The sequence below is a fragment of the Oncorhynchus gorbuscha genome, linkage group LG14, assembly GCF_021184085.1.
Source record: "Oncorhynchus gorbuscha isolate QuinsamMale2020 ecotype Even-year linkage group LG14, OgorEven_v1.0, whole genome shotgun sequence".
NCBI lineage: Eukaryota > Metazoa > Chordata > Actinopteri > Salmoniformes > Salmonidae > Oncorhynchus > Oncorhynchus gorbuscha.
In genome coordinates, this window is record NC_060186.1 from 40,291,047 (window position 1) to 40,307,078 (window position 16,032).

At 41.3% G+C, this 16,032-nt stretch overlaps 1 pseudogene; it reads left to right on the forward strand.

The window, feature by feature from the left end:
- LOC123994934 overlaps positions 1-16,032 on the forward strand; it is a 144,416-nt pseudogene that overhangs the window by 45,996 nt on the left and 82,388 nt on the right.

The following is a 16,032-nucleotide window of genomic DNA, read 5'->3' on the forward strand; positions in this document are numbered from 1 at the left end:
TCATGGCTTGGTTTTTGCTCTGACATCTGTGGGACCTTATATAGACAGGTGTGTGCCTTTCCAAATCATGTCCAATCAATTGAATTCTCCACAGGTGGACTCCAAGTTGAATTAGCAACATTTTCTAAAAACCTGTTTTCGCTTTGTCATTATGGGGTATTGTGTTAAGATTGAGAATGTATTCATTTAATACATTTTAGAATAAGGCTGTAGCACAACAAAATGTGGAAAAAGGGGTCTGAATACTTCCCCAATCCACTGTATAAGCCAAATTTATCGTTACTCGTTGTGTATTTATTTTTCCATTGTTTGTATATTTTCTTTCTCTCTGCATTGTTGCAAAGGGCCCCTAAGTAAGCATTTCACTGTTGGTCTACACCAATAAAATCCCTCTCCACATCCAAAGGAGACAAGTTAAAACACTGGGGAGGGAAACATTATTTTGTCTCCTTGTTTCTTTCTCTCTCGCAAGAGCAAAAACTATTTTGAGGAAGAGAGAGGAAACGGTGCTCACATACTCTAAGGTGTCTCCTCTCCCTCATTCCAACAGTTTAAACTGGCTTCCTGTCCTCGTCTCTTCTCCCTCATTCCAACAATCTAAATGAGCTTCCAGTCTTCGTCTCCTTTCCCCAATCCCAATAGTCTAAACTGTTTTACTGTCTTCATCTCCTTTCCCCAATCCCAATAGTCTAAACTGTCTTCATCTCCACTCTCTCATCTAGGGCTGTCCCCGACCAAAAACAAATCTTGAACAGAGTTGTCTGTTCTTTCAACCAATCAATTGGTTGAAATATTAAAATGTGTATTTTTCCATATATTAACATACCGTATGTGTTTTAATGAAATTAAATATCTTTAGTCTTCTGAGCTTGTCTGATGCTTTAAGCACACTGTAATGGAAATATTTAAGAGAAACAAATGACTCAAGAAGGAGCCAGAGATTAAGGTAGCCTGACCAATAGAAGAAAAAAAATGTTCCCGAACCACCAACTCCCGCTGGCTTTTAAGCTCACAAAGTTTCCGGTAATAGGCTACACCAGGGGTTGGCAACCTTGGTGTGCCAATTTATATTACCAATTCTACTGATTTTCGTTATGATTTTCGTATGCATATTTTTGTTGAACAGTTTAGTTCATTTTATAATTGTCTTCCTATCTCAAAATCATTGTCATGTGATTAATTAAAATGATATCAAAATGAAAATGATACAATCTAAAAGTTACTTCTATTGCCAACAATGTAAAAATAGCCTATATAAAGTCAACAAATAAAAACATTTCAGCCTGCAACAAATATCCTTATAAAAATCGATCAAATTGACTACACATGGAATGTCTGCAAGGAACTTGAAACGTATCAACTATCGATTTGGTCCAGCCAGAAGCTTGACCTAACAAACCTGAAACTTTTGTATGAAATATTCTGGACCCTCAGATTTTTCCGCACCAGTGAGCGCCAAAACAAGCACAACTGTAGGCTATTTGCACAAGGGATAAGAAGTAATCAGGTAGGCCTATTTTATGACATTTCCACCTGATCAGAGCATGACATTTCCCCCCTCTTTCACGCCGAGTGGTTATCAAAAGGGAGAGGGCTGTGGAAATATTTTAGAAATAGGCTACATTTAGGAGCAATTGTCATTCTCAATGGATGTAAAAAACAGACTTTGTTTACTTGCTGTTTCGAGGTGAAGAAAATGACTTTGAGAAGCTCCAGCTCATTAGTGGTCACGAGTTACGATCATCAGAAATATGATCAGATCCTCAAATGGGCACCTTTTAGAAGCTGACATTTACGCGCAGGCTAGGTAGCCTAGGCCTACTTCTATGTATAATCAGGAGCGTATCCTTACTCGACATTGACAGGAGCGCTCCAAACTCGTACATGGAATGAAATAAACTACAACTTGTTTCTCACAAGTGTACCCTGGGTGGTGCGCTGTACAAAAACGTCCACTCCGGAAATGAGAACTGTAAAATACTGTAATAATAATGAATGCATTCCCAGAAATTAGGTTAAGCCAAACATTGTGATACTGGTGTGGCTTCCGCATTGGATTAGTCCGCTGAGACAGATGTCAATCGAGATGTTGCATCATTTAAAAAAAATAATTGTAATGTTTTTAAAACGTTCTCGGTTAACCACTATTGACCAAACAATTGACCAGTTGACTAAATGGGGTAAACCCTACCCTCATCCCAACAGTCTTAAGGGGGCTTCCTCTCCTCACGGCCTCTCTATCATATGCACTGATCTGAAGTGACACGATGAGCGAAAACAAAATGGTGGATGTTTAGCGATAAGCTAGCTTGCTCGTCTATTTAGAGAGGGCGCCACTACCAGGATACAAGGTGCTTAAAAGTACTTGAATTTGTCACTCTGAAATTCAAGTACTGGAATACCTTGAATATGTCTTAATGTATTGGGGCAGCCTGTGGGACCTTAAGTGTAGTGAAATATAAGGATCATTTAAATAAAGACAATTTAATATTGTTAGCATGTATACTGAACAAAAATATAAACGGAAGGTGTAATAATTTCAAAGCTTTTACTGAGTTACAGTTCATATAAGAAAATAGTCATCAGTACTGACTTACCACTCCTGTAGTAATATGTAGCGAAACACATATTATTGAGTAGAACTTGTAGGCAGTGATGATTAGTAAGTTAGTTTTTTTTTTTTTTTATCTTCATGAGGTTGTGGTGATATACTGCCATCTGGTGGTGACTAGAAACAATTGCTTAATAGGAATTATTACAAATTGATGGTCCTTGAATTTAAATATTAGTCCTTGACAAACTAAGTCAACCATCTCAACCAAGCCAGAGATAGAGTTGGCAAAACAGGCTGCAGGTCAGTTGTCAGTTTTTCTGTCAGTCCGTTAGGTCACTGGAAAACGTTGGTCTGCGCCTCAGTCCTCAGAGCACATCCAACACCGCACCTTGGCCTCCTTCAAAAGGTGACATGGTCTTTACACCGTGCGCTCTCTCTCTCTTTCCTTCTCTCTCTCACACTCTCATCTTCTCTCCCAATCTCTTTCTCTCCCACTCTCTTTTTCTCATTCACTAACAATATCCCCTAAAGCCTTTGAGGGGGGGTTGGATTAAACACCTTTGATGAGGAGATACTGTTACCTCGTTTCATGTTAAAAGTCATTGGCCGGGGGAGCTAGCAGCTAAATTGAGCCTTTTACACCTGTCGGGCTTGTGTGTTTGAGAAACCTGATGACCCAAGTCAAGAGCCCCCTGGCCTACTGTACCGGGGCCAAGCATGCTGTTCAATACCTTCTTGCTTTTTAAATAGATACACTTAGAATCAACAGTCAACAATGCCAATCGCTCACTTTCGGGTTATTTGAAAACAAAATAATCTCCAAAGTAAACAAGCCATAGGAAGTTGGTTGCAATTTCAGTTTAAACCACCAGAAAAGACAGAACAAATAATACAACAAATATTGTGGTTAAACTCAAATATACTAATTGATAAAAATAAAAAAAATCAATTGGAACCTTTAACAAGTGGAAGGGGTTAAAATTATTATTATTATTAACCCTGCATTATATTTAAATAAAAAACCCTTAGATATTCTGTGTTTTTATTTACAGTAGTGATGGACAGCTGGAGGCATTTTGTAAAATAAAGGTTACATTTAAAAAACCTCATCCAGCGAGGGTATCGCTTTCTTAGCAAGGGAGGAGAATTCTCCACCTGGGCGGACTGTGAGAGTATCTCTTACCTGCTGTCTCTAAAGAGTTGAAAACAGCAGGTCCGGGACAGGTAGCACGTCCTGTGAACAGGTCAGGATTCCATAGCCGCAGGCAGAACAGTTGAAACTGGAGCAGCAGCACGGCCAGGTGGACTGGGGACAGCAAGGAGTCATCATGCCAGGTAGTCCTGAGGCATGGTCCTAGGGCTCAGGACCTCCTGGAGAGAGAGAAAGAAAGAGAGAATTAGAGAGAGCATACTTATCCATCTTTCTTCTTGATACTTTTTGAGGGCAACATTTAATCTGGCTGTCAAGCAAGTTGTTCTGAACAAATGTCGACGTTAAAAAAGTAGGCTGTGTAGACCTGTTTTTCCCCACCAATCAACACACAGAGAAATAGACAAAAATAATAAATGAATAAATATAGTGATTTTATCTTATTGTCACCGAATGTATTATGTACTAAGCATATGTGTTAAACATGTTAAATTTGTAGTGTAGTCCAATTAATTATGCTAATATTATATACTTATGTTCTGACCCACCGTCATCCAATTGTTATAATAGGATTTGAAAACCCTACCCGGGTGTGGTCAACTATTTCAGCACCATTTGGTGCTGCTCTGAGACAGGCACGGGGACTGGTCTTGATAAAGCAATGAGATTTTTATTTTCACTACTTTCATCTCCGTTTGGGTATTGGTTATCCTACAATTAGGGTGTGGAGACTGTCACGTTGTACAGCGGCATATTTTCCCTGCGGAAACTTGCCTTTTCTAAGAAACAGTCTCTAGTTTGGCCCAGACTTTGTTGTCAATTTCAATGTAATGAGCTGTGACTTGCCTCACTGGTGGGATGGTACACAGGATGTCTTGAAACGGGTACCAAAGGATGTCTTCGCAGGCTGGCCAGCGAAACCTGTGGCCCCAATCCTTTTCATACAACAAAACTTGACATGTGTGTTGTTTGTCTGTGACGATGCCAGGGTACAGTTGACCGTTGTACTTCAGCACACACCATTTGCCAACAACCTCAGGACTTTGCCACTGAATGTGAAATGGTTTGCATTAAAGCGCTCACAGCTCAGATGTCTTGCTGTGAACAAGCAGCTCCCTGTAGGTCAGCTCTCCATGGCCCAGGGTTACTGCCTGGTGCATCTTCATTGTAGAACTGGTGGCACATCTTTGGGCATCTCTGACACTGCTCTGTCGACTGCTTCCTCTTCCACAAAAAACAACTTGATTGCTATATCCGTCTTGCTTAACACAGAAAACCATCAGGGAGATCTGTCCCCTTGCCGTTCCACGTTCCTGCAGTGAATCCTCTTCTGAAAAATTCCCTCACTGCTTGTACTGAGTACAAAGGCCATCACTGTAAAAATGGATGGTGGAGACTGCTGCCAGATTGCTGGTGGGCCCTTCTGTCTAGAGGGGGACACTGCAGAAGGACACTGGTCAGGGGGGTTGTATGCACATAAAGCACACCTGTGTGCAAAGTCAACATGAATTAAGCATTCATATGCTTTCAAGCCTTGTTTCAGTGCTCTGTAGTGGGTAAACTGATTCTTGATGTTGTACGTGTGCCTGTTAAACTTGCGTAGCATCAGGTTCAGCTGTTCCAGCAGTGGCTCTTGGGTGGTCTGGAACTCTTTTTTTTAAATGATGACTTTGGATGTTCCGTGATGGATTGTGCAGTTTCTGTACTATACAACTGAGATGTTCGTTCAGCTTGCACATGCAAGTCTCCCGGTCAGTTAGAGTTGGGTGACCAACCCAAAAGGGGGAAGTGAGCAGAAGAGGAAGTATGAGATCGACCCATCATGTTCTGCCAGAAACTTCGCATGTAGATTTTTCATCTTGTCCTAAAGGAACCACTTCTGAATTTTTTATTTTCTTCTGGGTGAGGGTCTGCCTATTCCCGGTCGTAATTTGACTGACATCATCCCTGGTGTAAAAATCTCGGACTTTGTTTATGAAGCTGCCATCTTTCCTGGACTTGATCCTGTAGTCTGCCTCCACTTTTTTTTGCGACGTCTGTGCTTTTCCCTCTTACTAATGTTATCGACTGAATGCTCTGTCCTCCCTGTATTTCTGCTGTTCCTTCTTTAAGTACCTCTCTCTCCTTTCTGGGTCGGTATTGTGTCGCCAGCGACAGCGCCGCTGCTTCTCTGCAGCACTTAATCGATTGGCTCCCGGTAAGTAATGTGTTCACATTGAAAAACTGAAAACACCTTCAGTGATTCCAACTCTAAAACTTAATATCAAGAGAATAGTATTATAATTAATCAATGTGTATATACCAGACACACATTTAAAATGGCTATTTCATTCAAACTTCTCACCCCTGTTACTCTTATTCAGTCCTTTTACCCTTCATATGAGTAACAGGACTGAATGTTACAGGACTGAGTTTTTAGCATAGCTTTAGCAAATACATGAAATGTAGCCACATGGCATAAATGCTAATAGTATGATAACACTTAGCACCTTCAAGTGGTTGACTAATAGTATCTTTAAAAACAACATAATAACATTAAGAAATAATTTAGGTTACAGGACTGTACGTTGAGATTGACATTCACAATCATACTTACAATATGATACAGAAAAAGAGGGAGAACGTTTGGTCAGGAGACTCAAATGATGCTACTTCCTGTTGATCATGTGACTTGTGGAATGTCCCACATTTTTAGAGGGGAGGAATGTGTCAGGGTAACATGACTGAGTGAAAACCTGGGGACATGACTAAAATGTGTATTTTAACTAACATATTATGAATTTCTGATGAGAAAATGTATTTTATGTCTAAATTGGAAATAGTCACCCAATAATACAAAAAAATGTAGATTTCTATAGGATTCTAATCATTATATTCCATGGTGAAGTGTAGTGTTGGAAAGTTTTTAATTAAAGTTTTACATGATTTATCCTCACATTGCAATTAGGACAAAGTGCAGGACACGTTGCTTTATAATATAATGTATTATGCTGATATTTTTCATGCATATTTATGCTTGTAATGTCCTGGGGATGGAAAAAGGCACCGATTCGGTAGAATGGCCCAACTACCAATTGGATATCATGAAATCCGGGAGAAAAATAAACTCTTGGCAACGGAAAATCAATATGAGAGTTTAATGGACAAGTCCATGTAGGACCTCTCTTTTTCAGTCTAGGGTGTCCAATCAGAAATGCATATTTTGACCAATGGGTAAAATAATAGTTTAATTGTGTAGCTAATTCTTTAAGAAAAACAATGGTCCAAATCTCAAGTCTCTGTCATAATCAGTTAAACAAGTTAATGGGGTTTTTACCCTTGTAGGATGGGCCAAAATTAGGGTGAATGAATCAATGGAGGCCAGATAAAAAGAAAGTGGTCAAAAATATGGCAAATTGCATCAGGTCAGCTAGATTGGATTTTGTGCAAGAATTAGGTTTACTGGCTACCTGACAGGCTCACTTTCCCATTGAACTTGTCATCTTTCTTCTTGAAATCTACAGGAAATAAAAACCAATATAGAGGTAAGATGGATATCGATTTTGAGACATGACATGTATTTTCATATTTAAGTATACACTTTTCATAGTCTAAATGTCTTATTTTTCGATAATGTCTGACAAAAACAAGCATATTTCTGTGAAATATCAACGGCGCACTGAGTGTATAAAACACTTTTAAAAATTTTCAAAACCTCATACATTTAATTCAAATTTTCTTTCTGCGACCCGCTGAAACAACATTGAAGACGAAGACCACAAAATGTCAAATCCTCAGGTTATTACGAGAAACCTGTCTCATCGCAGGTTTCAACAAAGCTCTGCTTATTATTGGATGTATTATGTTATGAAATCGGACTTTAAAAATATATATAATGTTAATAATATGTTAAAGACCACACTGAACTATTCAGAACATTAATGCTCATTTATCCTGATAAAATTTATTTTATAACATAAGGTATTGTAATTTCATCACCAAAACAGGTTTTTACCCACTCTGGGCAAAGTGGGTGGATACCCTAATCAGAATGTTTTATACCGTTTGGTGCCTAATGATTATGACCCAGGGGATTTATTCTAGGCAGGGAGATCTCCAAACTCTGTGTTCTCATTCACGTTTCAAAATCATGTATTTATCTCAGATATGTTGCTACAATTCTGATATCTTACTTTACCAGGAAGTCAATAGTAGTTCATTGGTGTCCTGTGGAATAAATTGGTTGTGTGTGTGTGTGTGTCAGTGAAGCTGTGTGTTTGTGCACACATGCTTCAGTAAGTTGGTTGTGTGTGTGTGGGGGTCGTTGAGTCAATGTGTACGTACCTGTGACGCAGGTGATAATGGACCGTTTTTGTCAGGGATCTATTCTGAGATACCAGCCATGAGTCAGAGCACTCGGAGATAGTGAACTCCTCCCAGTACTCAGAAGTCAATGCACAACACTTGAGCACACATACACAAGCGCACTCAGGCTCAACTCACAAGCACACACACACTTACTTGATACACATGCACACACACATAACATACTCTTATAACACACCAAGCGTGCTGAGGGCTAGGCCCCTATTTATGCCACCTGCCTGAAGAGCGAGCAGGGGAGGGAGAGTTGCAGCAAAAGACTTGCAGCAAAAGAGATGGTTGGAGATACAGAGAGATTAGGGCTGGGCGACATGGCCAAAATATCATATCAAAGTATTTAAAATATAAAAAAATTGGACGGTATTTTTAGTTTTTGAATAATAAAAGTTATACATTTGCTTTGTGAGTGATCCTAGGGTGCTTTATGAGTACTGAGTGATCCTAGGGTGCTTTATGAGTTGTGAGTGATCCTAGGGTGCTTTATGAGTTGTGAGTGATCCTAGGGTGCTTTATGAGTAGTGAGTGATCCTAGGGTGCTTTATGAGTAGTGAGTGATCCTAGGGTGCTTTATGAGTAGTGAGTGATCCTAGGGTGCTTTATGAGTAGTGAGTGATCCTAGGGTGCTTTATGAGTAGTGAATGATCCTAGGGTGCTTTATGAGTAGTGAGTGATCCCAGGGTGCTTTATGAGTAGTGAGTGATCCCAGGGTGCTTTATGAGTAGTGAGTGATCCTAGGGCGCTTTATGAGTAGTGAGTGATCCCAGGGTGTTTTATGAGTAGTGAGTAGTGATCCCAGGGTGCTTTATGAGTAGTGAGTAGTGATCCCAGGGTGCTTTATGAGTAGTGATCCCAGGGTGCTTTATGAGTAGTGAGTCGTGATCCCTGGGTGCTATGAGTAGTGAGTAGTGATCCCTGGGTGCTATGAGTAGTGAGTAGTGATCCCAGGGTGCTATGAGTAGTGAGTAGTGATCCCTGGGTGCTATGAGTAGTGAGTAGTGATCCCAGGGTGCTATGAGTAGTGAGTAGTGATCCCAGGGTGCTTTATGAGTAGTGAGTAGTGATCCCAGGGTGCTTTATGAGTAGTGAGTAGTGATCCCAGGGTGCTTTATGAGTAGTGAGTAGTGATCCCAGGGTGCTTTATGAGTAGTGAGTAGTGATCCCAGGGTGCTTTATGAGTAGTGAGGAGTGATCCCAGGGTGCTTTATGAGTAGTGAGGAGTGATCCCAGGGTGCTTTATGAGTAGTGAGTAGTGATCCCAGGGTGCTATGAGTAGTGAGTAGTGATCCCAGGGTGCTTTATGAGTAGTGAGTAGTGATCCCAGGGTGCTTTGTGAGTAGTGATCCCAGGGTGCTTTATGAGTAGTGAGTAGTGATCCCAGGGTGCTTTATGAGTAGTGAGTAGTGATCCCAGGGTGCTTTATGAGTAGTGAGTAGTGATCCCAGGGTGCTTTATGAGTAGTGAGTAGTGATCCCAGGGTGCTTTATGAGTAGTGAGTAGTGATCCCAGGGTGCTTTATGAGTAGTGAGTAGTGATCCCAGGGTGCTTTATGAGTAGTGAGTAGTGATCCCAGGGTGCTTTATGAGTAGTGAGTAGTGATCCCAGGGTGCTTTATGAGTAGTGAGGAGTGATCCCAGGGTGCTTTATGAGTAGTGAGGAGTGATCCCAGGGTGCTTTATGAGTAGTGAGTAGTGATCCCAGGGTGCTATGTAGTGATCCCAGGGTGCTTTGTGAGTAGTGATCCCAGGGTGCTTTGTGAGTAGTGATCCCAGGGTGCTTTATGAGTAGTGAGTAGTGATCCCAGGGTGCTTTATGAGTAGTGAGTAGTGATCCCAGGGTGCGTTATGAGTAGTGAGCCCAGGGTGGTTTATGAGTAGTGATCCCAGGGTGGTTTATGAGTAGTGATCCCAGGGTGGTTTATGAGTAGTGATCCCAGGGTGGTTTATGAGTAGTGATCCCAGGGTGGTTTATGAGTAGTGAGTAGTGATCCCAGGGTGGTTTATGAGTAGTGAGTAGTGATCCCAGGGTGGTTTATGAGTAGTGAGTGATCCTAGAGTGGCAACACATACATTCTAAGTGATTTCAATTAGTCTTTCTGCATTCTGATTGTTTTATACTGTTCAATTCAACCTAAAATAATTTTCAGCACTTTTGTCAATTTCTGCATTTCCTGCACTCATTTGAGATCATTTCCACAGTTATATGCCTTATTTTTTTTAACCAAATGTTGCAATTGATATTTGACTTGTGATTTAGATCAAAACACATTGGTGAACTGTTGGCATCATGGAAATATAATGATTCATCTAATTATATATATATATATTTATAGATTTTTTTAACCTTTATTTAACTAGGCAAGTCAGTTAAGAACATATTCTTATTTTCAATGACTGCCTAAATGACGGCCTAGGAACAGTTGGTTAACTGCCTGTTCAGAGGCAGAGCGACAGATTTGTACCTTGTCAGCTCGGGGGTTTGAACTTGCAACCTTCCGGTTACTAACCACTAGGCTACCCTGCCGCCCCATAGTTAGAATATAATAGTGGGCACTTTGAATACAGTGTTGTTTGACAACCAGTTAAAATCCCAGGGAGGGGCTATTGTGATAGGGTAGGAAACAAAATTGCTAAGTGTTGCCTAGGGGACCCAATAATTTTTGGCGCCATTGAATGTATTCTCTAAGGGAGAGAGACAAATAGATGGAGGGATACCAAGGGTAGGCCTTACCGTCTTGCGTGGGAGACCACGGCTGACAACCGGCCAATCAGATCATCTACGTCCCAGGGCAATGACGAGAGATCGGGTCAGAAGGTCATCTGAGACCCCATGGTCCAATAGCATCACAATGGGTGGCTACAGGAATGAGAGACTGTCCTGCTCATTCATTCATGACAGAAAAAGAGGGAGGGAGAGGGAGGAAAGAAAGGCAGAGTAAGTGTTTTCCAAACTCACCAGGAAGTCATTGTCTGGGAGAGTTGGGAGGCTCTCTGTCTGTGTCTCTGTCTGTCTGTCTCTCTCTCTCTCTTTCCATCTCTGTTTGTTGTGGTGTTCTGGGCTTTCATGTGGAAGTAACTTGTGGGAAGTAAGATTGTTTTAGGAGCGGTATGGGGGGGACTGGAAGTGACCAATAACAATGAAAAAGTCATGTGTTTGTGTGTGTTAGAGTATGTGTGGAAGCCTGCATTAACGTACATACTTTAGTTTTAGTGTCCAATATTGGCCTATACTATCCCTCCAACAACCAGAGAATGTCACCAGTGATGTGCCTCTTCCTCTAAATGTCTGCAGGAAAGAAAATCTCACACCTTCTCAACTTCCTTTCTTTTCAGCTCTTCCGAGAAGTCCGAATAATGAAGATTCTAAACCATCCAAACATTGGTAAGTGTATCACTGACTGGCTCACTTCTGTAAATCCTCATAGCAATGTGTGCTCATACATGTTTCAATCAGTCACATTTATCTATAAAGTACTTTCTACATCTGCGTGCTGTACAGAAACCCAGCCGAAAGCCCCAAACAGCAAGCAATGCAGATGTAGAAGCACGGAGGTTAGGAAAAACTCCCCAGAAAGACAGGAACCTAGGAAGAAACCTAGAGAGGAAGTAGCTCTGAGGGGTGGCCAGTCCTCTTCTGGCTGTGCCAGGTGGAGATAATAAGAGTACATGGCCAATAAGGCTTATGTTTACGTATTCACGGCAGGACCAAATCGGAAAGATGGATAGGATCAAGCCCATGTAATGCTTTGTAGGTTAGCAGTAAAACCTTGAAATCAGCCCTTGCTTTGACAGGAAGCCAGTGTAGAGAGGCTAGCACTGGAGTAATATGATCACATTTTTTGGTTCAAGTCAGGATTCTAGCAGCCGTATTTAGCACTAACTGAAGTTTATTTAGTGCTTTATCCGGGTAGCCGGAAAGTAGAGCATTGCAGTAGTCTAACCTAGAAGTAACAAAAGCATGGATTACATTTTCTGCATCATTTTTGTACAGAAAGTTACTGATGTTTGCAATGTTACGAAGATGGAAAAAAGCTGTCCTTGAAATAGTCTTGTTATGTTCATCAAAAGAGAGATCAGGGTCCAGAGGAACGCCGAGGTCCTTCAGTTTTATTTGAGACGAATGTACAACCATCAAGATTAATTGTCAGATCCAACAGAAGATCTTTGTTTTTTGGGACCCAGAACTAGCATCTCTGTTTTGTCCGTCATCCACTTTAAACATTTTTTTAAACCTTTATTTAAACAGGGAGTCACATTGAGTTTAAAATCTATTTTACAAGAGAGCCTTGTTCATAGGGGATACACTTCCTTATTTCTGAAACACAGGCTTCCAGGGTGGGTAATTTTGGGGCTTCACCATGTTTCATCGAAATGTACAGCTGTGTTTCGTCAGCATAGCAGTGAAAGTTAACATTATTGTTTGCGAAGTACATCACGAAGAGGTAAAATATATAGTGAAAACAATAGTGGTCCTAAAACAGAACTTTGAGGAACCATGAAACTTACAATTGATTTGTCAGAGGACAAACCATTCAGAAAGACGAACTGATATCTTTCTGACAGATAAGATCGAAACCAGGCCAAAACTTGGCCGTGTAGACCAATTAGCATTTCCAGTCTTTCCAAATGATGTGGTGCTCAATAGTGTCAAAAGCAGCACTAAGGTCTAGGAGCACAAGGACAGATGCAGAGCCTTGGTCTGACGCCATTAAAAGGTCATTTACCACCTTCACAAGTGCAGTCTGGGGTCTAAAACAAGATTGAAGAGTTTCATATACATTATTTGTCTTCTGGAAGGCAGTGAGTTACTGCGCAACAGCTTTTTCAAAGACATTTGAGAGGAATGGGAAATTCGATATAGGCTGATTTTAATTTTTTAAAACATTTTCTGGGTCAAGGTTTGACTTTTTCAAGTGAGGCTTTATTACTGCCACTTTTAGTGAGTTTGGTACACATCTGGTGGATAGAGAGCCATTTATTATGATCAACATAGGAGGGCCAAGCACAGGAAGCAGCTCTTTCAGTAGTTTAGTTGGAATAGGGTCCAGTATGCAGCTTGAAGGTTTAGAGGCCATGATTATTTTCATGCATGTGTCAAGAGATATAGGATTAAAAACTTGTCTCCCTTGATTCTAGATCCTTGACATGGACCTGCACAGGGTTTTCAGACTCAGGACAACTGAGTTTTGGAGAAATATGCAGATTCAAAGAGGAGTCCATAATTTTCTTTCTAATGATCTTTTCGTGGAAGAAGTTCATGAATTCATCACTGCTGAAGTGAAAGCCATTCTTTCTTGGGGAATGCTGCTTTTTAGTTAGCTTTGCGACAGTATCAAAAATAAATGATGGATTGTTCTTATTCTCCTCAATTAGGTTGGGAAAATAGGGTCAAGCAGCAGTGAGGGCTTCTTCGATACTGCACGGTACTGTCTTTCCAAGCTAGTCGGAAGACTTCCAGTTTGGTGTGGCGCCATTTCCGTTCCAATTTTCTGGAAGCTTGCTTCAGAACTCTGGTATTTTCTGTGTACCAGGGAGCTAGTTTCTTATGAGAAATGTTTTTAGTTTTTAGGGGTGTGACTGCATCTACAGTATTACACAAGGTACATATTTGTTCCTCAGTTAGTTGGTTAACACATTTTTGTACTCGGACATCCTTGGGTAGGTAGGTTGGGAGTCTGGAAGGGCATCTAGGAATCGTTGGGTTGTCTGAGAATTTATAGCACAGCTTTTGATGATACTTGGTTGGGGTCTGAGCAGATTATTTGTTGCGATTGCAAAAATAATATGGTGGTCCGATAGCCCAGGATTATGAGGAAAAACAGTCATATCCACAATATTTATTAAATGGGACAAAACTAGGTCCAGAGTATGACTGTGACCGTGAGTAGGTCCAGAGACATGTTGGACAAAACCCACTGAGTCGATGATGGCTCCGAAAGCCTTTTGGAGTGGGTCTGTGTACTTTCCCATGTGAATATTAAAGTCTCCAAAAAGTTGAATATTATCTGCTATCACTACAAGGTCCGATAGGAACTCAGTGAGGAACAATATATACGACCCAGGAGGCATGTAAACAGTAGCTATAAAAACTGATTGAGTAGGCTGTATAGATTTCATGACGAGAAGCTCAAAAGACGAAAATGCAGCAATTTAAAAATATATATATATTGAAATTTGCTCTTGTCAATGTTAGCAAAACTGTGCTGGGATATGGTCACTAGTGTAACCAGAAGGAGAGCCCTCATTTAACACAACAAATTCATCAGGTTTAAGCCATGTTTCAGTCAGGCCAATCACATCAAGATTATGATCAGTGATTAGTTCATTGACTATAACTACCTCTGGCCTGCTCGCCTCCCTACCACTGAGGAAGTACAGCTCCCGCTCAGCCCAGTCAAAACTGTTCGCTGCTCTGGCCCCCCAATGGTGGAACAAACTCCCTCACGACGCCAGGACAGCGGAGTCAATCACCACCTTCCGGAGACACCTGAAACCCCACCTCTTTAAGGAATACCTAGGATAGGATAAGTAATCCCTCTCACCCCCCCCCTTTAAGATTTAGATGCACTATTGTAAAGTGACTGTTCCACTGGATGTCATAAGGTGAATGCACCAATTTGTAAGTCGCTCTGGATAAGAGCGTCTGCTAAATGACTTAAATGTAAATGTAAGTGAGGGATCTAACATTAAGTAGCCCTATTTTGAGATGTGAGGTATCATGATCTCTTTCAATAATGACAGGAATGGAGGAGGTCTTTATACTAGTGAGATTGCTATGGCGAACACCGCCATGTTTAGTTTTGCCCAACATAGATCGAGGCACAGACACAGTCTCAATGGGGATAGCTGAGCTGACTACGCTGACTGTGCTAGTGGCAGACTCCACTAAGCTGGCAGGCTGGCTAACAGCACCCTATTTCATTGTGGAGTTAGAGCCCTCGTCTTTGTTCATAGATAAATTGAGAACAACCCTCCAGCTAGGATGGAGTCCGTCACTCCTCAACAGGCCAGGCTTGGTCCTGTTTATGGATGAGTCCCAGAAAGAGTGCCAATTATCTACAAATGATATATTTTGGGATGGTCAGAAAACAGTTTTCTACCCGCGATTGAGTTATAAGCCTCTGCTCAACTCCCCCTAACTGGGAGGTGGCCAGAGACAATTACTCGATGCCGATATCTTTCAAGCTAGTTTACACGCTATGTTGTGCTTGGTGACCTCTGACTGTTTCATTCTGACATCGTTGGTGCCGACGTAGATAACAATACTCTCTACACTCGTCAGTTTAAACCATAGCCAGCACCGTCTTCAGATGAGCCTTTAAAGCCCTGCTCCCTCGCTGGATGATTCGTTTGAAGTCTAATAATGCGGGTAATGGAGACGCCATTGATTAGGGTTTTCATTTTGTCAGAGCTAAATGGTGGGAGGCTTCGGTGGCTCAGACCCCGTAACGGGTGGAGCAGAGACCAGAGAAGGCTTGGCCTCTGACTCCGACTCGCTTAATGGATAGAACCGGTTGAAAGTTCCTGTTGGCTGAATGAGCAGCATTTCCTTTCCCGGAAGCCATGAGAATGTTGTCCGGCCGCGGGGTCCATGCGAGGGGATTTGTACTAACGTTACTATCTGTACTTACTGGTGGCACAGATGCTGTTTTATCCTTTCCTACACTTAAATGACCTTTCCTTAACAATTGCATCTGAAGCTGGGCTTGCAGCACGGCTATCCTCGCCGTAAGGCCATCGTTCTCCTGTATATTAGGAGTAAAGCGACTGCAATTAGAAGTCATCATGTTAATGTTACTACTTAGCTTCGCTGGTGGAGATTCTGTAGAACCCATGTCCAGATAAAGCGTCCAGAGTGAAAATATGAATGAAAAAAGTAGAGCGAGGAAAAAACTAAGACTTTGGTAAAATGGTAAAAAAAGCAGATTTTTATTATGGTTTTTACTTTTTATAACAATTTAAAGCCTTTC